The 26,354-nt window shown below is 38.5% G+C and overlaps 1 pseudogene; it reads left to right on the top strand.

The window, feature by feature from the left end:
* The window catches only part of LOC122816748, a 198,816-nt pseudogene that overhangs the window by 27,362 nt on the left and 145,100 nt on the right, over positions 1-26,354 (top strand).

Genomic DNA, 26,354 nt, shown 5'->3' with positions numbered 1-26,354 from the left:
GGTATAATGCATCATCATATAGGGATTGCCTTAAAGCCATTTTTCTCTACTTGGTCTCCTACAAGTTACTGAGAGATGATCTATACTTGCCATGTAAGACATCCACCATTCCAGTTCTAATGGACCTTTTGCACATCCCCAAAATGAACAGTACCAGAAGCACCAGACTCAAGGATTTAAATTTTGCTACATAGGTTCATAGGTAAGTACTAGGCTATCGGGCCAAGGGCCTATGTAAGCCTAGCTAACAAGGTTCCTTAGCTTACACCATCCAAGAAAGTTATTTTCCTGTGCCACTGTTGAGCAGAGCCACAGAAGTGATCCCCAGGGTATATTTCCTATTTCCAATCCACTCGTCAAGATTTTTCTTGAAGAGTGCTAATGAGGAACGTTTCTTGACATAGATGGGTAGCTTGTTCCAGAGTATGGGAAGTCTCTCTGGGACAGGAATCTATCCCTCTAGCATGTCCTGTTTATTTTGGTGACAAGGTTTAGGTCCCTAGAGTGTGTAGCTCAGAAGGATTGGGATTTCTTTAGATGTAGCATATCCAACAGCTCTGGGTTTGACATAGCTTTATATGTTAGGCAGAGATCACCTCGGAGTAGGCAATATGCTATGGAGTAAAGCTGAAGTTTTTTGAGATGGTCAGTGTAGGGCATCAGTTTGAGGCCAGTAATCAATCCTTTTTGTGAGGTACTTCTGTGGCCTTTCCAGTTGCTGCAGATGTCTTGTGAGGTACATTCCAAAAGGGGCATTGTACTGTATAATGGGTCTAATGAGTGTCGAGTAGAGGGGGAACAATTACCTCTTTTTTCTTGGATGAGAACCCTTTTGTGATGAGGTGGGCCACGTAGTAGAATTTCCTGACTATTGTGGTGATATGATTATCAAAGGAGGGGCTCCTGTCCACCTGGGTCCCAAGGTCTCTTATCACACATTCGGTGTTAAGTAGACTGCTGTCTATGTGGTAGTTCATGGGTACAGAGTTTTTACCAAAGGGGATGACAATGCACTTTTTGGCATTGAACGTGAGGCTATGGCTCTGACATAAATAAACAAATCAACACGGAAACTGATAAAAACCACTAAACAGCCAGCGTGCAGAAGCGAATGAAATCACCTTTAGAAAAAATTCAGATCAAAATCCAGCAAAAATTACTTCAAACCAGATGCAGCTGCTGCATAAAAAATAATCCTTTTAATTAAAAAACACAGGATTTCATCTCACTACAAGACAGGATCTTCGGTTTTCTATGCAGCAGCGGCGACTGGTTTGAAATAATTTTTGCTCGGAATTTTTTCTAAAGGTGATTTCTGACATAAATAAGGCATATTGGTCAGACATGAATGTGTATAAGAGGATCCCCATGATAGATAAAGGCAGGCAGTAGATGCCCAAATTAACATATCCCCCCATATAACCTTTAGAAACTTCCTAACTAACATACTCCCCAATAAACATCCATTATACATAGGGACACAATTGGATTGGATTGCATAGCTCAGGTTATAATGACTCTGGTGGTTGTTAGCCTAGTATATGCCTATGAATCTGTGAACTTTTCCTCTGCTATGAACATTATACTGGCTATGTCTGTATAAAAGTGCACATGTCAAGCATATTCCATTTTTCTAAATGTGCTCCTATATTTCCAAAGCTGACTTTACTTATTGAAAATACTGTTAATATTTTTAAATGTATTTTGATACAAATTTATTGAATAACCCAAGAGCTGCAATATGTGCTGCTCAATGTGAAGGAGAAATGACACAAGGCAGCAGACGTGTTTACAATCAACTTAAGGCAAAACTGACTCAGGTTGCTATTCAGTGTTGTGTCAGACAACTGTCACTCTGCTTGCCTTTTCACGGTAAAACTTTCAAGCAGGTAATTTGCCTTCAGTAAAGGAAATGGCAGTACATATCACATTGTGATTAACATACTTAAGGTTAGACTTGGACAGGAATAGGTTTCTAAAGTTTGAGATAAAAGATACTGTTATAAGTCTAGAAAAGATTATGTAAATTGTAGACAGTACATAATTAAAAAAAAATAAATAAATACTGGATACAACTGCCCCTGCTAACTTGATGTGTCAGATTACTATTAAACAAAGGAGAAGTATCTATGATAAATAACAAAAACTACAGATACTTCTAGATGGTTAACACCTTCTATACATTAAATGCATTTCTTCTACACAGCTGACCATCAACACATCACAATACCCCATCCTTCTGGTATACCAATACACCCTAATCTCTCCCAGAGTGAGCCTACAGCATTTTGGCCAAAGTGAGCTTAGCACTTGCCCAGAAATAAACTTGTTGCAGTAAAGAACACAATCAGAGGAATAGCCAAATTTATTGCAAAATGCACACAGATAGGTTGCCAGCTTGATCTAACATTAAGCTTTAGCACCAGTTGCATTAACAATAAGGTATTATCACAACTAAAAACAACTTAAAATGCAAACAACTGACTAAATCAAGAAGCTCAAGCCCTCATCATAACCACATTCTGATTCCTAAGCTAGACTGTGCTTTCTGCTTAACAGTTTTATCCTATCTGTATAATAAATGTCTTCTACAAACCACATTAAATAGACTGGCCTGCTTGTCAGTGTTAGTAGATTCAAAAGAACATCTCTGCATTTCTAGGCAAAACATCAAATCCATTCTTATTATCCAACACTTCCCTTCTTGATATTGATTGCATTTTCATCTTACCTCTCAACCTCTGACAACAAAAAGTGTGGACAAAGCCATAAATAATGGGAAACAAAGACCAAAAAAATAGGGACACTTTTTAAATATTGCTCTTACAAACTTAGAAAACTAATAGAATAACATGTTTTACATTAACATTGGTTTTCTGAAGGGTATGACATTTCAAATTGAAATATCTGTCATTATTTTCTGACATCAATTCTCAATTATTTGCCAGTTATTTCCCAGAAAACCAAAATTTTATGAGGAACAGACCAGAAAATATGAGGAAAAACTCTGGACAGTCACCAAAAAAATCTGCACAGTTGAGAGGTATGATTTACATTTCAACTTTTTTTCCTTCTTGTATATCAAAAACTGAAAGCATCCACATACTAATACACATTGAGATCATTCAGTGAAACATTTTTCACTCTCACATTTCCTTGGTTTGCTAAATCATTCACTAAATGATCCTCCTGATACATAGAATGTCTTCTCTGCCTACATTTGAAGCATGACAGACATGTACAAATGCTTTGTCTGCATACATAGATAGAAAGCTAGAGAAAGACAGAGATGGATAGATAGACATCTGGATAGATGATGGATGGATGGGTAGATAGATAGATAGATAGATAGATAGATAGATAGATAGATAGATAGATAGATAGAGGTATACATCCTAGAGCTATTATACAACATTGGCAGATTAGTCTGTAGCAAGTTTCGTATGTCTGATTTGTTGTAAGTTAGAGACTGCTTTTCTGAATAAGACTCAACATGGTCGCTACTGTGATTCTAATGTAGAAATTACAATTGCTGATTATTACCTAGAGATCTTTCATCCTGGAGAGATTTGATTTTGTTCATGTAGGGTTCACTTCTGCTTTATGCTAAAGTGTTAAATTGGTAAAGTCATAGGTTTTCTTTGAATAGGTAATGGATGCAAAACTATCTTCTAGTCTATCATCCAATAGATGAAGAAGACGAAGAGTTTTCTTTTTGTTATGAAAGACATTACTGAATTTCTCCTTAGTCTTGTGTCAGCTCACTACAAATACCTAAATTAAGGTAATTTCAGTACTTGGAAAGATTCCAATTTATATTCCTTTGCTGTGGAATTACTTCAACTTATCTGTAACCCTGGAGAAGACTGATTTTGTATTAAAGCTCATGCCACATAGGTGGGATAATTGTAAAACTATGGTGGAGTCATCTTCCTGGTATATCCACCATCTGATAATTTTTCTTTAGGATTTAATGATTAAAATCCATCCGGCCTCTGATAATCTTCTTATTACAGTTTTAAACCCAGCTGAGCTTGAATACTAAGGCATAAGACGACTGTTCCATTCCGTGTAATATGCCAGGAATTCTGAGGTTTTGAGAGAGTTCCAGACATTGACTTCCTCTATGCCTTAGTGCACAGGTTCCCAAAGTGTATGCCGCAACACCTTGGGGAGCTGCGGCTTCCTCACAGGAGTACCACGAACTAATAAGCTTAGCCGCAAAATATAAACTGAAAAGTAATGCTAATGCCTAATGTAATTCTAATTACATGATGGCACTGGGTTTATATTATGAACTACAAATTCAACCGTGTCCTATTCAGTGCTGCTTATTTATTACCTATGACTACTAGAATATTATTGAAACCTGTTATGCTCATATAAAAAATATGCTGCCACATACTTTGCAGTAATAATGGACCAAGATGATATCATAGTGTCTGACCTTAAAGCTTATTACTACAACAAGACGGGGTAAATTCCATGCAGTCATTTAAATTCTCGTCAGTAATATGCTGTGATTCAAGCTAAAGACCACTGACTAATCCTGATCTGAAGCACTGACACAACCTGCCAGTTTTCATTAACATTGTTAGTGCAGGGATCCTTGGAATCAGCCCCCCATCATCTTCACCTTCAGCTTCTTCTCCTGCATCCTCAACATCTCCAAAACCTCTCTCAAGCACAATGAGTTGCAGCATGGCACAGAACCAGCATGAAATAGACCATTTGTATTCTCCACCTCCATACTCTTTTTGTGAGGAGCTTTATCAAGACCCTTCAGCTTTCCTTGCAACTTCAAATGGATCAAATTTGTACCCCCCTCCTTCCTAGCCTTCACCCAAGACAACTCCGGACAGTGGTCTATTTCTGATGATCCCGGACTACTCTTTGTTTCAGCCTCAGTGTCAGTGGGACCTCCACAGTGTCCCCGAATGTAAACCATTCCAATGTCCGATAGAATCCATTTGGGTGCCACCACCACTCACCCCACATTCAACAATCCATAACTTCACCATGGGAGCCTCGACGGGGGATTTGACGTGGCTTCCTGGCACATACTGCCCACAGAACTTACCGCTGAGCCCTATCCTTCAATCCAGAAAGTATCCAACCTGGCCCAGCAAGACTCCAGTGCACAAAAGACCTTACTATTGTCCAGCTGAAGGGTGCGATCATCATTTTTCATGATCTTATGAACTGACACAGCACATCCAAATCCACATGGACCACAAACTGTTCCAGTGCCGCATCTACATGAGGAACTTAGCAGGAGTGACCACCTCACCACGCGCATCCATACTCATACAGGGGTGAAGCCATTTGCCTGTGATTACTGTGAAAGGAAGTTCGCCCAGAGTGATGAGAAGAAGTGATATACCAAGATCCACCTGAGGCAGGTAGGTGGCGTAACAGGAAGAAAACTTGCTGTTTAGGGCTGGAGAAAGTGGGAGTGGCTTAGGAAGTCCTAATCATGAAAGCTGTTTTTATGCTACTAGGAGGGTTCTTTATTTAATGTTCATGGTTGAACATTTAACAAGATGTCTGAAAATGGGCTGTTTGTTTTCTAAAAAAATAGAAAAGGAAAAACGAGAAAGAGCAGGTTACTACGTCCAGTGCAGTTAATTATGAGGCACAAAAGCTGTACAATTGGGACAAACGGGAGAAGGTAATGTGATTTATTCCATTTAGGCTGTCTTAAACACAAATAGCTGTTGGTATCATGTGATCTTAGTGCTGAATTAGTTTTCAGAGATTGTATCAACTGAATATTGTTGTGATATTAAGTCAAGTGAAGTTTTTGAAGTATTTCTTCTCCTATGTATGTTTAAAAATGGATTTTTTTTACTAAACAGTAATAAGCGTTGTGAGAGTGAAAATAAAGAGGGCACACCATCAACCAGTGGCAACAGTGTGAAGAAGCGCAAATATAGAAAATATGATGACAGTTATTTGGACTTTGGTTTTATGTTGACAGAAGTCAATGGTGACAAGATGCCGCAGTGTGTACTGTGTATGACAGTTTTGGCATCAGAGTGCATGCTACCAAGTAAGTTGAAACGCCATTTAGAAACCATTCATCCCAGCATGGTTAGTAAATCTGGTGACTACTTTACCAGAAAGTTAAAAGAGTTAAATCAACAAAAAGGTAGTTTTTATAAGCAGGCATCAATACCAAGTAATGCTTTGCTAGCATCTTACAAGGTGGCACATAGAATCGCAAAAATGTAAGAAGCCTTATACCATCGCAGAAGAACTCTTCCTACCGGCTGCTATAGATATGGTGAACATTATGATCAGTGACTCTGCTGGGAAGCTGCTTTCAAAAGTGCCTTTGTCCAATAACACCATCAGTCGCAGAATACAGCACATAGCTGAGGACCTCAATGATCAATTAATTAAAAAAAATAAAAGGGAAGGAATTTGGGTTGCAGCTGGATGATGCCACAGATAATAAGAGTGATGCTCACTTGATTTGCTATGTACAGTTTATAGATGGTGATAACATTGTAGAAGACCTTCTCTTTTGTAAAAGTATCACTGCTGGTGCTAAGGCTCAAGACTTGTTTGAGATGCTTGAAACTTTTATATCCGAAAATAATTTGGAGTGAACTAAGTGCGTTGGTGTCTGTACTGATGGTACTCATTCTATGTCTGCCTGTTATGGAGGATTGCAGGCACTTATTCGAAGCAAAGCCCCGATGCACTTTGGACCCATTGCGTTATTCACAGGGAAGCACTCGCGTCAAAATATCTGAGTCCTACATTGAAGCAGGTCTTAGAATATGTAGTGAATGTAGTAAACTTTATAAAAACCCAGCCGTTGAAGACAAGGTTTTTCAAAAAACTATGTGATGATATGGGATCTGAACACACATCTTTGTTGTACTACAGCACTTCGTGATGGCTCTCTCATGGAAACATTTTGTCTCGTACGTTTGAACTGCTACAGGAAATTTATATTTTTCTTAAAGAGGAAGACCACAAGTATACCGAAAATTTTGTGAATGAAGATTTTTTGGTAAAACTAGCATACTTAAGTGATATTTTTGAAAAGCTGAATGCTCTGAACATTTCCCTTCAGGGAAGCAACATGCACCTTTTAAAGTCAATTGAGAAAATTTCAGCTTTTATAAAAAAAACTAAAACTATGGAAAAGAAAAATGAATGAAGACGGAGGCAAAGAATGTTTCCCCTTGTTGCAACTGTTTTTGACCTCCAATGCACTTGATTTTTCTCGAGGTATGAAATCCATTTTTGAAGAACACTTATCACCTGATTTAAGAAATATTTTCAAAATGATAATATCGATAAATTTGCATGGATTCAAGATCCATTTAATGCCAGTGCTCCATCTGAATGTACTGGTGCAGAAGTAGAAAATCTTATTGTGTTGTCTTGTGACAATATGTTAAAAACAAAATTTAGGAGCATGGAATTAACTGAATTTTGGATATCTGTAAAAGATGAATATTCCCTTCTGAGTGGCAAAGCTCAGAGAATTTTAATTCCATTTGTGACTTCTTATTTAAGCGAAGCTGGGTTTTCGGCGGTCGCTGTGATAAAAACTAAGTATCCTGCGAAAATCAATGTGGAGAAGGAAATGAGGGTGTCTGTGTCCAGTTTGATTCCAAGATTTGAGAAAATGTGCAGTGATCAACAGGCTCATCCATCCCACTAATTATAATTAGTTGAATTTGTTCAATTACATTTTTTGTGATCTTAAATACCTGTGTTATCAATTTGTTCAATTACAATTACATTTTGTGAACTTAAATACGTGTGTTATTTATTTTTACCTAATTAACCCTTTTCATTAAAAAAAATGATTAGCTATTTTGCAACGTATACTTGTTAGAATTTGATGGGGGGGGGGGCTCCTTGGGAAAACCTGGATTCACCAAGGGAGCCAAGAATCGAAAAAGTTTGGGAACCACTGCCTTAGTGTAAAAGCCTCCTATTCATGTTCAGTATACAACTCTCAGAGCAGATGCAGGATAGTTTTGTCATAAACTTGGTGCTCTGAAGAGGAAAGACTCAAATCAGAGTGCAAGGTGACAGGAGCGAGACTGAGTCTTATCTAGAAATATCATTTACTCTTGATTTTATATTGCTTTAACTTGGTCAGCATACAAGATCAAGCCTTTAGATATAATGTGAATTCTAAGTTTAAGGCAGAGATTGCATAAAGAATAGAGAGCTCCTGCTGAGATGATTGCCACAGCTTGGCATTCTGGTCACCATTTGTTGATCTGAAATGGTCTTTCTACACAACAGTGCAATGAGCTAGGATGGGACTTTGTGAGCAAGTTGTCTAAAATTTGAAAACCTTGTTATTTAGAGACATTTGAGCATCATTGGCATTTTAAGCCAGAAGGATAAAACCAAATCATTTGTGGATGTAGATTTTCATGGTAGAGGTTTTTTATTTTAGTTTTTGTCTTTCCAGTGTTACCTGTATTACTGCCTGCTAGCCAGGTGACCTGCTCTGCCCCAAACAACTGCTAATTCTGATTAGCCAGTAGTGAATACAAGTTAGCTGTTCTCCCTGTACAGTGTCATCATTAATGCATTACTAAGGGATTCTTCCTACTGAATCCATTTCACCCTTCAACCAAAGTGGCCTGAAATGTACTAGTGAGATGGGGCTGTAATGCTGTCTCACTGGCACATGTGTTCCCATGCATAAGAAAATTTCATCTACAGCACAAAATATTGCTTTACAGAATGGAGCACATGTTAAGGTCTTTCACACAATGGCACTTCCTGATCTTCATCACGCAAAGCACCTTTCATGGGTCTCAAACCATGCCACATCTATTCCCATGATAGGAGAGCTAAGACTGATCTCCTACTCTTGCCATTCCCTCCACCAGTGTGTCCTGCTCATCAGTCCTAGGTCATAATTGGGTCTTCAGCCTCCTGTGACACTGCCACAGCGCCAACATTATCTTGGTAGAGTTCTGTGAATTACCGAAGTTGGCCTTGGGTCTATGTTCCACTCACTGTGAACTCATCATTTGTCCATCATGAATAGTTTTATCCTGTCATATTGAGTTATTGAATTAACCACTGTTATTATTTTTTTGAAGTACTGTGCCCTCTCTCTGTCTCTCTCTAGACAAAAGTGCTTACAGGTTCCTTTAGTAAAGCTTATGTTTCCCATGAAAAAAGGAACCGTTTGGATCTAAAAGATGTGAGACTTGTAACGACATTATTGGACTAAACCTTATTAAAAGGTAATATCTCTGCAGTTCAAGGTCTTGCCAATTTATGAATTAATGATGATCTGGTTTTAGGCAGCACAGTTTTACAGAAACTATCTTTTTGTTGGATGTGGATAAGCTTCTTACAGCAAATGATCAGTTGCTGGTCTCTTCTTAATTCCCTTTCAGTCTGTCCTTTAACTGTGCCTACTACTGCTTTCGGATTGACCATTTCAGGTCTAAGTATGAGCTGCCTGAATAGGTCCTAACCTAGTTTAAGTCCAGATGGACAGACAGATATCTACAAACATTTTGGTACCACACCTGAGAGTTTCCTCGGCTGTCCATCCTGGTCTCTTTGTTGTTCGTGATTTATATTCTGCCATTAGGAAATATCACGAGAAAGCATGGAATGATTTGTCACAGATATGTCAATGCTGGCTGCTTTGATTATTTAATATAATCATTAGATCACTTGCAGTGCACCAGAGTTGTGATATTTAAGATAAAGTCCATGAACACCAAAGTTCTTACCTTGAAAGCAACCATGAATGATTTAATGACTTTTGTTATTCAAGCAACCTTCTAGTTAATAAGTGAATCTGGTGCATTGGAGCAGAGGCAAGGGATCTTGTCTGTGATGCTTGTGACCTGGATTATGGAATGGATTGGACCTGCAGGTGATGGTCATCCAGGCGAAAGGCCTGACAATCTTCTCTTATATGTCTGCCACAAAATCTCTATGGATGGTTCAGATAACTGCTATAGAGTCACTATGAGTCAGTCATGACTTGAAGGCATGACATAAACACAGACACAGAAGTGGTCCTTCAGCTGTACTGTTGTTATCCTTCACCACAAGATCAACAATATCTGTCAATGTGACAGATACATAAGTCAGTGCATTCCTCGCATTTGGAATAAACTCCCTCAGGAAGTCAGACAAAGTAACCACCTATCTACTTTCAAATCTAGAATTTACAGTCAGATGGGAAACAGTAAATTCATGTCTAGGATACGGGAACTAATATACTCTTAGTACCAAAAGGTGTTGTGGACATGCTCTTTGATGGCCATTTGGCTGTAAGCTTACCATGAATCACTAACCAGTGAAGCTCTACATCCAAAGTAAGAGTCCTTTGCATGATTCTTAATAAAACTCTAATGATCAGGGACATGAGCGGCCTTAGGTCAGCTGGTGCCCTAGGCAAAAGGGCTCCATGGTGCCCCCCACCACACCACCTGGTGCCCCCATCCTGGTCTACCTACACCAAATAAATACTGGAAAAGTGCCCCTGCTAGTATGGTGCCCTAGGCAGCCACCTAGTTGGCCTATGCCTAAGGCCGGCTATGATCAGGGATCATGTGCCATCTGTAGTTAAACCCTCTTTTTAGCATCTTAGAAATATCTCTAGGATAATATGTTTTTCCTTCAGTGACCTTGCGACAGTTATTGATGCAATGATATCTTTTGGATTTGACTGATGCTGGAACCTGACATGACCTTTTAAAAGTTGCAAGTGCAGATGTATTGACTGCAAACTAAAGAGTTGAAAAAAAAATTATTTTTTTTGTGACATAAAGTTACACACCCTTTCATGACACAGTGGCCTTCCCCACAATGCACACCTTATCTACCATACTAAATTATTTCTTCTGATTCTTCATAACAGGATGCCAAATGCTGTCCCCTTTCCCATATTCAGATTCCATCATGCAGCAGAGCCATCTGCAGTAGCGGACTTCGAACAGGACCTTGGCTCCCTTAATTCTGTGCCCTTTTTGGAGTTACCCAAAGAGGATCTGTGCCAACTTCATCTGAGGAAGTGTGCTATAGACAGGATACAAAATGGAACTCAAAGAAAAACATGCATTGCTATTGTTCTGTGAAAATTAAGGCTTTATTTATACTTGCAGTGCTCTGCATCAGTTTTCTCCATTTTCTTAAGAACACCTGAAAAAATGTTATTGTCTGGCAAACAGTTTTTACTTTGTTCTACAATCAGTTGATAGAAATGTCCATGGACCCCTTGACTTTAGCCTGACAGCTTTTTCAGTCACATTTCCATTCCTGTGGCTGTCTGCCCCATTGATTAAGGGACTGCTGTTTGCCTTTGCATTCAAGAAACACCTGATGACATTTTGTTTCTCAAAGCATTCCACTTTTAAGAAGATACAGAATTCATTATTTTAATGCCTTGTTTTTCTACTTATTTATTGTCTTAATAGTTTTAATATTGTGCCAGGTGTCTCATGATTGAAAAAAATTACTATAAGTAGATAATTTCATTTGATTCATTTAGCTGTGGTGTCTCTATCTCTCTTCATTTGGAAAACTATTTCATAAACTATTTTGAATTTATTTGTTACATTTCCATTTTTTAATATGTTCCAGGAAATGATCTTTCTCATCTGTATTCAAACTACATGACTTTTGTTCAGTTTTTCTCAGCTTCTGAATGTATTACACTTCAGGAAGGAAATACATTTCTTGAGCTCCAGTTGTAACAGCAACATAATAGCATCTTGATAACATTGATTTTTTTGTTTTCCTGGTGTTGCATTCTTTCATTCTGTACCTAAATTGTGATCTGAATTGCCTTTTAGTGAATAAACTGTCAATTCCATCATCCATTATTATTACCTATGAGATCTGCATTGTACAGTCAGAAGTACAGAACTGGAAGGGTAAAGCCATTGGGTTAGCCCTACTTCCTAATAAAAGTTTGATGGAACTGTAACAAAACTTTGATCACAGTCCATCAAATTCACTTACCTGCAATATACACTCAAGAATAAAATAAAATGATGGTACACCCCCCATAATATGGGGGATGTGCCCCTACACAACCCTGCTACTTAAGCATACCAATACTGAGACTTCATTATCATAAGGAGAATCCCCAGTCCATCATCACAATCTTGACCTTACTTGCAATAACTCTGGAATGGCACCTTAGCACAGTAATACTATGACTGTTAAACAATTAGGCTGCGTATTATCTAGAAAAATGTCATTTTCAGTGGCGTATCGAAACACAGCTTGACTAATGTCAGCAGGAGTGAAGATGACATCAAGGTGAGAATAGGGTCACCACCTGTCCCACTTTGAGAGGGACAGTCCCTCTTTGGGCAGTTGTGTCCTGGAAAAAAAATGCAAAAATGGCAAATGTCCTGAGATTTTAGGACAAAATTATTTCCTATATTTTATGTAATAGTTGCATAAAACAGTTATTCTGTATCTGAAACACCTAAACATTATAAGAAACAGAATAAGCAACTAAAATGCTACAAGAATAAGCTTTTATTTAGGCAAAAAAGTGAAGGTCTGTCCTTTGTACTGGCCGTGAGTATGTTTCAGCCTGCAAAATCTGACATTTGTACCAAAAATGTCCCACTTTGGGCATTTGAAAAGGGTGGCAACCCTAGGTGAGAAAGTGGGGTTGACAGTAACTGTTTTTTGAAGACCATTGTTTCTGTGTTTCTGCAGGTAACTAAACCCTTCCAAAAAGTTGTTGCAGATTGTAGCACTTACAGCTAATGATTTATTTCTTTTTTATGAAGAGGGTAGTAAATTCCAAAGAGAAATAATTTTCAGTACCACAAACTATGTAGTCAAGTCTTCTATGTTTTTTTCAGGATAGAAATTCAGGAAGATTTGGGTGAAAAATGAATCTTATGCCAGTTTTGTACTGTTGGCTTCGGTTTGGTTTCTGTTGAGTGACTTGTCTCCTTTTCAGATTATATTAGCTAGTGCTAAGAGTTAAAAAAAGTCTACGATCTGCCTTGCTTAGGGACAGCGCACAAAGATATATTAAGTAAAGTTCACATTTCAGAGGCTTCTGTAAATGATATTTGATGCAGATTATCTATAAAAATGAGGTATGCAGTATAAATGTCAGGAGTAATGCAATTCAGATTAATCTATCTTGTCTACAGAAACTGCTTTCTGTCATAGTCACAAAAGTACATTACAGGCCAGACTCCACAGTGCTCTACTGGATCCCATTACTGTTAGCATGCACCCCCCCCCACACACACCATGGAAATTTGAACAGACTTCTGTCATGATCTCTGCACAGAGCTTCCACTTCTGTTGACCACCAGTGAGGGGGCCGGTGGGCTGCTGACACCAAAGCAGTCCCATAGATAGCTGCATTGTTGTGGGATTCTGCAATTTTGCCATGTTCATAGGTTCATAAGTATATACAAGTCTAACAACCACCAGGGCCTTTATAAGTCTAGCCACACAACCCAAGCAGATTACATCCCCTGGTAACCTGTGCATCTTAATTGGTGGGGGGTATTTTTGTTAGAAGGGATATGTTAGTTAGGTGGGGTATATTAGTTATGGGTTGCTAAAAAGTTATGTGGGGGGGTATGGTAATTAGGGATTGTTTACTGGTGGCCTCGGTCTATAAGAGACATGGGGGACAGCTTGAGGATGAATTTGCGATTTCCCATCCATTGGTCAAGTTTATGTTTGAGTAGGGTTAGGGGTGGACTTGGTTCTCATGGATGGGAAAACTTCTCTAGTGCATGGAGATCCTTTGAGTCACATATCTGTCTCAATGGCATATTCTATTTATGTCACAAGCAAAGTTTAAATCCCTGGATCTATTGCTTGTTGTACTGATCATTTCATGAATGTGCAAAAGCTCCATCAGTGCCTGATGTAAGGATGCTTCATATGCCAACACAGATCATCTCTCAACAACCTGAAGGAGACTGAGTATAGCGATAGGGCTTTAAGGCAATCTGTATACGACTGTGTGCTAGTATTCCGGATTCTCTTGGTGAGGAACCTCTGTGGGCATTCCAACTCTTGCATATGGCTAGTCAGGTACGTGGTAAAGAGGGCATTGTACTCAATGATGGGCCTGATTAGAGACAATTAGTGTGGTACCATAACTTCCTTGGACCTGGATGTCATACCCTTACTTATAAGTTGGTGACATAGAATGATTTTCTTACTACTTTGGCTACGTGTTAGTCAAAGACCAGATTACTGTCTACATATGTTTCCAGATCTGTAACTACCAGGTTATCACTAAGGCTATCTTATAAATGGAGTAATTTGCCCAGGTAGATGTTTTCCCAAAAGTCTCTATGATGCACATCTTTGCATTGAGTTTTAATCTGTGACTTTGGCATTCACAAAGAATGATGCTGCATTACGATATAAAAAAGCACTAGTGCACACAAATAAGTAATGAGCTCCTTACATTACAGCACGCTTCTGAAATATAGCCCTCATTACCATGTGCTAATCTAGCGATGTCAAATGTACACCATACACACATACCTTTCATGTTGCACAGGCAGTTTGCTTGTAGGTCTAAGGCAACATGGGCATAAAGTGAGCACTCCAGTGAAGTACACAGTGCTCTCCTGATGTGCATCCTCAGTGTAAAGAAAGCCTGCCTCCAAAGCCCATTGTCAGATTTCCTTAGCAAGATGGGTAGTGTTGACCTATCCTGCACAGATCACTGATGGAAGTCAATGCACAATCTCATCTCAGCAAGTTGTAAAAAGTCAAAATCATCAAATAAATGCCCCCTCAGACTATGGCTTATATAACTTTGAAAATTATTTTTTGCAACCCATGTTGTGGGATTTATCCTCATCCCTCTCATTTACATCTGTTAACTCCATGATCATTCAACCATGGGGAAAACCAGAAAAAAATCCAAATCAGGGTAAAACATTGGCACAGAGGGGTAAGGCTGTGAGCTATAGTTCCTTTAGTACAGAGTTTGATTCCCGTCAGACCTCATTTGTCTACTGTGTGAATCTGAGCAAGTCACATGACCAAACATTGCTCTAGGTCTCACCCCTGGGAAGGAACTGTTTTGTCCAGTTGGCTTATGTGGTTAACAAAGGGATTATAGTATTATTATTTTTATTGAATTTATCTCTCTACTACAAACCTATGGTGTAGCTGACTGATAAAAGTATTCTAGGAAATTAATTTTGCCATGCACTTTCAATGTAGGGGGAGATATCCCACACCATTCACATATATAATAACTCCACTGTTGTACAACAGTGGGGAAATTGCACAGTTTACAACAGCTGAAAGTAGATTTTATAAAACTGTCTCAGCAGTATTGTCCCTTGGACAAACCACAATGTTTATTTTTACTGGTATTTGTTAACCATTGTAGTGCACAAATCTCCATGGACATTTTTCAGATTTTGCCCAGGAGCACTGTCTAGTTAAGTGGCTTGTTAGTCTTGTACATTTAGGCAACTGAGGCCGAGCAAATCAAACCCTGGACTGCTGTTTTTAATAGCTCTTCATCCCTCTGTGCCAACTGCAGATTTTAAATGCCTAACTCCCCACTCGCACCCTGTCGTCTCTTTCCATGGAATCAATTTATGAGTTCATTATGCATCAGAGTGTCTGTATTGCAAACTGTACATTCTAACTATTTATATATGCTTCCTTGTGCTAAGCATAATAACGTCACATGAATTTTGTGACTGCTTTTTTAGTTTCTGGCATCTCCTGTTGAAATCACACACATTTTTTTTTCAGTTTTCTCAACATGATTTTTCTTTATTCAATATTATATAACATTTTTTTCACATAAATGCTTACAGACTTGTAGTTTAATTAGCTTCCTGCTTTGTAATATTTGTAGTGAATCTGTCACCTATGGTTAATATTTTATATAACTATGTGAAATAATGAAAAAAAAACTCTTTTTAGGTCTTTAAATATGTGTAATGAAAAGCTGAAAACTCAGTAATTTAAATAACATAATTTGACATTTGTCTTGCTGCCTCTTTAAATCATTCCTGAGTACCAGACTTATTACCTTCCTTGTCAGGAACCAGCTGACAAAGTGCAATCATGTATTTATGGTTATTATAATATTTATTGGGTCATACAGCATTTTAATGTTTATGGTATATATTTCGACTATTAAACAGATGGTTTTACATTTTTGATCAGCACACAGTAAATATATTAACCTTTTATCTAATGAAAATGTATAAGGTTATTTTTATTGCTTATAGATAATTAGATTAGGTTGGCTGTAGCTTCACATGTCAAAGTATATTTTCTCTATCAATTCCTGCTGAAGTGTGTAGGAATTCTGATCAGATGTGAACTCACAGTGAACAGGCTCTCTTCAGAAAATCTGGGGCATGATGTAATTCTATAACATTTAAGTAAGGAAGCTGTAGAATATATTATGTAGAAGCCTCTAGGAATTGTTGTTTCTATATAATGCTAAGCCTTGTTGGAAAGAAACTGTGGGCTGTGAGAGGTCAAGGTAAGAAAGCCAGAATTTTGTTTTTCCTGAGGTTGTTGAAATGAATCACAAGCTTTAGTAAAACTGGGATTATCCATGTATGCTCTCCTTGGTTAAAGATCACAAAATGACAAGTTAAGGGCTGGCATAGTCTTAACAGAAAGGGACCTGTTGATTACATACTTTACATACGAATGGAAAAGCAGAGCTGAAAGAAAGAGAAAGGAGCAGCAGATTAAGATCTGGCTCAAATATTCGGTCCATTGTTCTTATTTGGGACATCAGCAAAGGGAAACAAAAAAGGTCATTAATGCAATGTATGAGAGGAAAGCAGCGCCTACTGCATACCTTGATATGCCTAAAGAATTTGATACAGTATCCACTCGGGTATTGTCAACAAACTTAAGAAACTAGGCATAAACCTCTTTCCAATCCGCTGAGGCTGGCTCATGGACAGGACCCAAGAGATTAGGATCGGGGAGGCCGCCTGTGCAGAGAGGCATGTCGCCAGTGGAGTCCCTCAGGACTCTGGTCTGGGCCTGTTCCTCTTTGGCATCTGCTTCTTGGAGGTTAAAGCCAATGTCAAAGGCCTCTGGCTGGCCAGGTTCACAGATGATTGCAAACTGGGAGCAGTCTTTGAATCCCCCCAAGTTCAAAACACCCTTCAGGAAGGTCTAACACAAAAGCTTGGTGCCAAAGCCATGGCTTAAAACTCCATGGCAAGAAATGTGTTATACTACCTTTTGGGAAGTCTGACAATCAGGGCAACTATGTCATCAATAGAATGCCCTTAAAAATGTATTCACTAGTCAGGGATCTGGGAACATATGTGGATATTAACCTAGCCTTCAACCAACATGTGTCCAAAGTAGTAAGAAAACTCTTCTGTGTTGCTCAACTTATAAGTGAGGACAAGGCATCTTTGCCACTGTACTCAGCCCTCATCAGACCCATCATAGAGTATAATGCCCCTTTTAGAATGTACCTGACCAGACACATGCAGCAACTGGAATGCCCCTAAAAGTTCCTTAGAAAAAGAATGCAGGCAGTGAACATAATGCCCTAGCTTGCTCTCCTCAAAGCCCCATATCGTGCAGAGGCAATCTTTGCCCAGCATACAGGGCATCCCTGGACTCTGTTTTGATGAACCTTTTGTGCATCCATTAAATAAACAGCATCACAACTACTAGATCAAAAGACCTCATTTTTGCTTGTGACATAAACAGGACATGTTGCAGAGGCAGATACTTTTCAGAGAGAATTCCCATTCTCTGGAACAGGCTCCCTTTCCAGCACTTCATGAAGGGCACCAGGGGATAGATACCCCACTGTACTGCCCACAGTTATGACTATACCCCTTTATTTATGTATGAGGGCAATAGAATGCTTACTATTGTACAATCATTTCAGATATTCCTCACTTCCATATTATGATGAATATCTTCAAAAAACATGTCTCTGCTAACATACCCAGCATCTTGATCATATCTGCTATGCAGATGACTGCAAACTAGGAGCTATAATTGAAACTCCTAACGATGTGGACAAACTACAAAAGGGCCTCACTGAGACAGATTCCTGGTGTCAAAGCCATGGCCTGAAGCTCAATGCCAAAAAGTGTATTGTCATCCCCTTTGGTAAAAACTCTGTACCCATGAACTACCACAGAGCTGGTAGTCTACTTAATGCCGAAAATGTGATAAGAGACCTTGGGACACAGGTGGACAGTAGTCTCTCCTTTGATAATCACATTGCCACAGTGATCAGGAAATCCTTCTACATGGCTCATCTCATCAGAAAAGGATTCTCATCCAGAAAAAAAGAGGTCATTGTTCCCCTCTACTCATCACTCATTAGACCCATTATAGAGTACAATGCCCCTTTTGGCATGTACCTCACAAGACATCTACAACAACTGGAAAGACCACTGAAATATCTCACAAAGAGGATTACTGGCCTCAAACAGATGCCCTATGCAGACCGTCTCAAAAAACTACAGCTTTACTCCATCGCATATCGCCTACTCAGGGGCGATCTCTGCCTAACATACAAAGCTATGTCAAACCCAGAGCTGTTGGACATGCTCCACTTAAAGAAATCCCAGTCCCTCCGAGCTACACGCTCTAGGGACCTTAACCTTGTTACCACAATAAACAGAACATGCTTGAGGGATAGATTCTTGTCCCAGAGACTTCCCATACTCTGGAACAGACTACCTATCTATGTCAAACAGAGCTCCTCATTAGCACTCTTCAAGAAAAATCTTGATGATTGGATGGGAAATGGGAAATTCACCCCGGGGATCACTTCTGTGGCTCTGCTTGACAGGGGCATAGGAAAATAATTTTCTTGGGTGGCGAAAGCCAGGGTACATTTTTTGGCTAGGCTTGTATGGGCCCTATTGCCGATAGCCTAGTACCTACCTATGAACCTATGAACCTATGACTTAATTCATGCCCACCACTTCCTTTGAGTTAGTTTTAGCTCGTGCACTTCATAATTTTTCAACAGTAGATTCTCTTTTCCCTTTTATCATAAGTTGTGTATGCAGCACTACCATCTGTGGTATTTTCTTCATCCAGAATCTTCTTGAAGAACTCCTGAAATCTGCCTTTGATACCCTCTGCAAGGGTGAGCAGATTGTTGCTGATGTCCCTTACAAATTGCATCTGCTCAATATTTTCCTTGTCTTTCTGTCACTGTCTTGGATCCTGATAGATCTTCTTCATATCATCCATTGAGTCACTTCCCAGAAAATGGTAGACGTTTTCTGACACCTTGTTCTTTGCCATTATGAGCATTTGTATTAGCCAGCCTGTGTTCCTCTTAAGTTTGTTACATCCTTTCTTTCACATCTTGCACTCCACTGCACCTGACATCACTTGGAAACTCTGATCATGTCAGTATTCAGTTTGCCAATCATGTGTTTTTTTCTTCTCAAAGAGATGTAAATGAGTATAGCATTAGGAAAATTAATATCACTACTCTAACAGAGAAAAGAAGAAATACAACTGTTCAAAACTTTGTAATACAGCATTATTACATTTCTGGACTCAGCTTTTACAAGACTCACTGATGTAGCAGAATGAACATATGTGAAGAAATATAGATGAAAAAAATATATATATAATAACCCCCTTCCTTGGAGGAAACCCACCTTATGCATTTACTTAAGGTTTAAAAAAATACAATCCCTTTAAGGAAATTGAATTTTAACATGGCTTCAAAAGATTTGAAAAGGTTGTTCATCACTGCTAAGGTTAAGTATGGGGAACCTTTATCAAGATGGGAAGACAGCAAGTAAAAAGCTTTTTTAAGTATATATACTCTCAGAAATCATCACGTGTCCATGTTGTTCCAGTACTATACAAGAGTAAGTCAGTTGTATAATTTAATGTTCCTGTTAATACTTTTTGTGAATATTTTCAAATATGGCTATTAAGTCTTTCTGAAAAGCCATGAAATGACATACTTTAGAGGAAGCAGTCAGCCCTGCTAGATAATGAGACATGAATTACAGTTTTAAATAAGATTAGGAAGAATTCAAACATGGGTCCTAGCAATCACTTCGGATACTTTGTACATTTAGTAAATAATGTGTTTACTGAAACTCTTGCTACTTCAGAGAAAAGTACCTACTCAATGGTGATTAGCCAACACAATATCTATATATATATATATATATATATATATATATATATATATATATATATATATATATAAAACTAAAATTAACCGCACTCAAAAAAATTGAACGAAGAGAAGAAATTTTAACTAAGAACTGAACTTGGTGACAATAAAAGCATTGAAAAAAATAGTAAATCACACCAACAACTCTTGTAGAACTTTAGCTGGCCTTATTTATTATCAAGACTTCTTCAGAAAGCATGTTTCATAAGTATGAGCAACCATTTTCACTTCCTTTAAATACATCAGTTCTAGCAGGCCATTTAAATTAACAACAGTTCCTTTCCAATAGTAAAGTGTGAACAAGCAGGGTGCTGTGTGCATTTTCATTAACATTACAATCGCAGTTACATAAGGTAAACTGGTCAGACAGTAATAGCCTTGTGGTGCCGAGTGCAAAAAGGGATTGTGTGCAAAAAAGGGGATTTTTATTTTATTTATAATATTTTTATTTTAGGACTTTTATCGTCACGAAGTTCAGTTAGTTATAATATATATATATATATATATATATATATATATATATATGTATATATATATATATATGTGTGTGTGTGTGTGTGTGTATGTGGGTGTGAAGATCAGACCTGATACAGAATTACCTTTCAGTAAGCCTTACATTCATCCTTCACAATTTTTTAAAGTGATGTTTTGATGATATTTTGAAATCTACAAGCATGTATTTTCTGTGGTCTCATTTAGTGCTACAATTTCAGAGGGGTTCAGTGCTAGCAAATCAAACTGAGTTTTGCAAAATGTATTTATTTATTTATTTGTTTGTTTATTTATTTATTTATTTATTTAATTATTATTGCTTGATTAAGTTTGATTACCGATATAGTGTGACCAGACACATGACCTATTTTAAGAGGGGCCCCAGGCAGAAAGGCTCCAATGTACAAACAACAGTACTAGACAGAGTGACATTAACATTTGAAATACAATAATTTGCAGTAGACTTTAAAACATTTTTTAAAAGAGAGAAAGCTGCATTTCAAATTTGATAAAAACAGTCATATTGCTGCTATTTTCCATAGAAAGCAGTATGTCTTACAAGAGGTCTAGGGGCGACAGAGCAAGAGCTTAAAAACAGAAGACAAGGGTAGGTGAGGGTGAAGGAGTTTAACAAAAGGGGAGAAAGAGAGTGAGCTACAATTCAGGAAGGAGATGGATATAGAGGGACTTGATGAGGGACAATGATGAAGAGGAGTGATGCGCTCATCTGGTGCAGCAGATTTGTAGAGTCAAGAGATGAGTAAGTGAGACCTTAGCTTTAGTTTGAATGACTTCAGTAAGCAGGATGGAGTTACAAGTTTCTTGACACCTGATGGGAGTAGAGAGAACAGTCTGCACAGTTATCAGGATCTGATATATGTTGAAGGATTTTGTCCGAGTGGGTTAGTTAATATTTTACAGGGTTGGCTAGAGATGGGCAGTCATTTGGTTTGTTTACTAGATTGAGGATAATAGGGAGTTGGGAGTGTGTGAGTTGGTGAGGAAGTTCAAGCCACTGGAGGTCTGTGAGTGCCAGACAGTGATGTGATCAGTGGTGAAGCTGGCTGCAAATGATGTGACCTCGTTGTAACACTGCTTGTGTTTGTTTAGTTGAGTTAGTTGGATGTTTGCCAGTACTGGTGCTGACTATAGGAGAGGTAGTAGGAGGGTAGTGGCTGTATGACATCTTGAAGTGTTAGATCAATAGGGTTTTGCCCTATGGATAGTGCTTAGTTTTTTTTTGTGTGTTTTTGTTTCACTGAAAGGTTGAATGTGGAAGTGAAACTGTTTCTTCGTCAATTTAAATTCCTAGTATTTTGCTTTGTGTGGCAAGTTCTGTTTTGGTGTTTTTGAAAGAGGCAATCATGAAGGATGTTTACTTTATTGTGAGGTGTTTGGGAGTGAAGAGGATTAGTTTTTCTTAGTTAGGGTTTAGGAATAGCTGGGAGGTAGTCAGTTTTCTGTAGAAATAAATTATTCCTGGGTCAGTTTTTGAAGGGAATCAATGTTGTTTCCTGAGCAGATGATGGTAAAATCATCTGTGTACTGTACTACGGTAGCATTCTTACTGATCATATCAAGGTCATTAACAAAGATGCTAAACAGGATAGGTCCCTTATGGATCCTTGTGGGACCTCAGCTGTAACAGGAAGAAAGGATGATATGTCAATGAGACATTTTACTGCCAGGAGTTGGTCAGACAGGTAAGAAAGCCAGGATAGAAAGGAATTGCTAGGGCCTAGATTGACAAGTTTTTGTAAGATTATAGAGTGGGATTCCCTGTCAAAGGATTTGGCTAGTTCAAGAAAGAAAGAGTTACAAGTTAGTCATCATTTGTCTTTGGGTTAACAGTATAAGTAATGTTAAGGAGGACAGTGGAGGTATTATGGTGGGGGAAGAAAACCATACTGTGATGGAGAGAAGAGTTAATTCTGTGTGATGTAGTGTAGGACTTGGATCTGAATGCACTTCTCAAGTACCTTTGATGGGGGATGGTGATAGGTCTATAAATGGTGAGTTTGGTAGAACGACCCCCTTTATGGAATGGGAAGATGTAACATTTTTTTCCATAGTAAAGGTACATAGGATTCATTGACAAAGTGGTTTGTTAGACTTGAAATAGGGTAAGCTATGGCCTCTGCTGCCATTTTTAGATGTTTGTTAGGCAGACTGAATGGTGCTGGAGAGGTGGGTTTAAATTTAAATATTAGATTTTTGGTGATAGCAGTGGGGACTGGTTAGAGAGATAGTGTATGTGGAGTTATTGGAGTTTGCAATGTGTTCATGGTTTTGTTTTATTTACAGCTGTTGAGTAAAAAGGAGACTTATTTAATAAAATTAGAGTTAAATTCATTAGCAATGTCAAATGAGTCATTAGATTTGAGTGAAGGCAGTGTTGAATGGCCAGGCTTTCTCAGCAGTTCTTAATATAGGAGTTCTACTGGTGGTTGTTTACCTAATCTTAACTAAGGCCTTCAACTCTGTCTCATAGCAACATAATTAACAATTTATTAACACAAAATGTACATCCATATACTTTATATGGATTATTGAATGGTTGAGAAATAGAATAAACAGAGTTACATTGTTGGGTCATATTTCAGAATAAGTAGAAATCAAGAGAGGATTTCCAGAGCTTTGTCTTGTGCCCCATTTTATTTAACTTAGTATTTTCTTCAGTTCATTTCATACAGAATTGTTAGTTATCTAAATATGCTGATAATATAACAATTGTAGCAGTAGTATCATCTGAAATTGATGTTTCCCAAATCAACAATTACTTAGAAAGGGTTTATACATAGGAAGCAGGATAGGCCTTAGCTCAATGTCCTGAAGTGCAAAGATCTGAGAATGGATAATTGTAATTTTCATTTGCAGGTAAAGCTTGATAATGTCACTCTGGATGTGGCCATGGTTATAAAAACTCTTGGTGGTTTAATTTTTTATTTGTTTGACATTAAAGCAAATTTCATTACAATGAAGCATAAAGCACTTCCATAGATGGAGATACTGCTTAAAGTAGTTTCATCTGGATATACTCAGCAGTGGTAATAGAATTCCTTATGTCGATTATTTGATGACTTGTAGTCCTGCCCTAGAATATGTCTCAACTTTCTGCTATTACAGAATGATCTTCAAATATTGAAATCAGTTCAGAAAATGTTCACAAAAGTTTTGAGATGTACAGGTAAAGAATATTGTTTAAGACTTTAATTAATCTGAAGCTGTATAACTTAAATTGTCACAATATTTGAAGTAGGTGGAGTGCTTGACATTCAGAACACTTAACTAATATATTGTAAGACTAACATTAGGAATGACATTGAGTGGAATTCCAAGGGCATTATGACATATTAGCATACTGTGTACATCATTCCTAAACGTAAGAATGACAGGTGCAACAAATCCCCACATTAAGGAAAAGGCATTGATTAAATATTTGGATATCTTCGTCTTTAAGCACTTTTTAAAATGGAATTATCTGAACGGGTTGATATGAGTAAGTACGATTTCCATGCATTGGAATCTATGTTTTGCAAAGGCTTTCTTGCCTGACCACCCCCCAACCTATGAGAAAATGATTTATTCTCTAAAGCCTCTCTGCACACAGTATTAGAATCCAGCCTTAGAGTCAATTAATTAATTGAATTTTAGTGAGGTTCTTAGCTCTCCAAATAGGGTATATTGTGGTCCTTGTTTCTACAAAAGCAATGATGGTTTGGAAATTTTGCTTTCAATGAATTACTTTTCCACACTGAATGATTATAAAGAGTGTTACAGTAAACATGAGAAAATCAAGCCAGCTTCTAAACAGTAGTAACGTTTTGTTAAGAGTTTGTAATAAGTCATGGCTGCAAGCCAGAATAAAGTTAAATGTAAAGTTGATGTAGAAAACGGGCAATTTCATGACTGCTGTCTTAAGTAAAAATATCATTTACCTGTACCCAGGGTTGCCAGACATCCCTATTTGAGCAGGACTTTTCCTGGGATCGGCAGCCTGATCCTAAGTCCTGAACTGCTAGTTAAAATCCCAGCAAAACAGCCTCTGCTTTGGTTTTTATTTTGTACTGGCCCATATGACAGTATACGAGCCATTAAAAAAAAAAAAAAATCACAAAACAGACCTACTTCTTTTTAATGTGGAACTGCCTGATGTTCTGCATTGGACAGAAGAGGGTCTGCTGTACGATTTTTTGATTGGTTCGTATACTGGCACACGGGCCAATCAAAATCGGTAAACATGGAGCTGTGTGAAAGACCTTTTTTGTCGGTACCTGACCCATCAGAAATCTGGCAACCCTGCCTGTACCTCTTGTTAACTCATAATGACTTACTATGTTTTGAGGTGGCCCGCAGATGCATTAAGAATTTGTGTAGTGGCCCTCCCAACACAAAGGTTGTGTATCACTGTTCATAGGTTCATAGGTTCATACTAGGCTATCTGCCCTGCGGCAATTATAAGCCTAGCCCGATTTTGTTTGGCTTATGCCACCTCTTGATTTGAGTACACTGTGCCCTTTTTAAGGTTTAGTTTGCTGTGCCTCTGTCTAATAGTGACACGGAAGTAATCCCTGGGACAAACCTACGATCCCCCATCCACTCATCAAGTTTCTCTTGAAGAGATTCAGTGAGGTACTCTGCCTAACATGAATTGGAATTCTGTTCCAGAGTGAAGGGAGCCTCTGGGTTATGAATCTGTCCCTTCAGCAAGTTCTATTTATTTCAGTGCTGAGGTTCAAGTCCTTCGAGCGTGTGGCTCTAAGGGATTTAGATTTACTGAGGTGGAGCATGTCCATTAATTCTGGATTGGACATAGCTTTATATGTCAGGCATAGATCGCCTCGAAGTTGGCGGTATGCAACTGAGTAGAGCTGGAGTTTTTTTAACCGAGCAGCAAATGGCATCTGTTTGAGTCCCTTGATCCTCTTGGTGAGGTACTTTTGGGGTCTTTCTAATTGCTGCAGGTGTCGGGTAAGGTACATCCCAAAAGGGGCATTGTATTCTATGATGGGCCTGATGAGGGATGAATAAAGGGCATGATTACCTCTCTTGATCTAGATGTGAATCCTTTCATGATGAGGTGGGCTATGTAAAGGTCTTTCTAACCACTTTGGCAATGTGGTTGTCAAAGGAGAGATTGCTATCAACTTGGGTCCCCAGATCCCTAATTACTTTCTCTGTACTTAATGGGTTACCGCCTATGTGGTAATTTGTGGGCACATTGTTTTTGCCAAAGGGTATGACTATACACTTTTTGGCATTTAGCTTTAGACCATGGCTCTGGCACCAGTTATCCATCTCTGTGAGACCTTTTTGAAGGATGTTTGTGTCAGCTGGAGAGTTGATTATGGCACCTAGTTTGCAGTCATCTGCGAACTTGGTGAGCCATAGTCCTCCCATGTTGGCCTGTACCTCAGAAAAGTATATACCGAACAAGAGCAGTCCCAGGACAGAACCTTGTGGGATGCTACTTGTGACCGGTTTCGAGTCTGACATGGCTCCAGCAACTCTCACTCTGTGGGTTCTGTCTTTGAGCCAGTTTGCAACCCATCTTGTGAAATAGGGGTTTATATTTAAGCTGGATAGCTTATCTATGATGCCCGAGTGGGGTATTGTGTCATATGCCTTTGCTAGGTCCAGATAGGCTGTGTGGACTACCTTCCCTTCATCTATGGCTTTGGTGACTGTTTCGAAGAAG

The sequence above is a fragment of the Protopterus annectens genome, chromosome 1.part1 (assembly GCF_019279795.1).
Source record: "Protopterus annectens isolate FY-2018-M chromosome 1.part1, PAN1.0, whole genome shotgun sequence".
NCBI lineage: Eukaryota > Metazoa > Chordata > Ceratodontiformes > Protopteridae > Protopterus > Protopterus annectens.
This window is presented reverse-complemented; position numbering and strand designations above follow the sequence as displayed.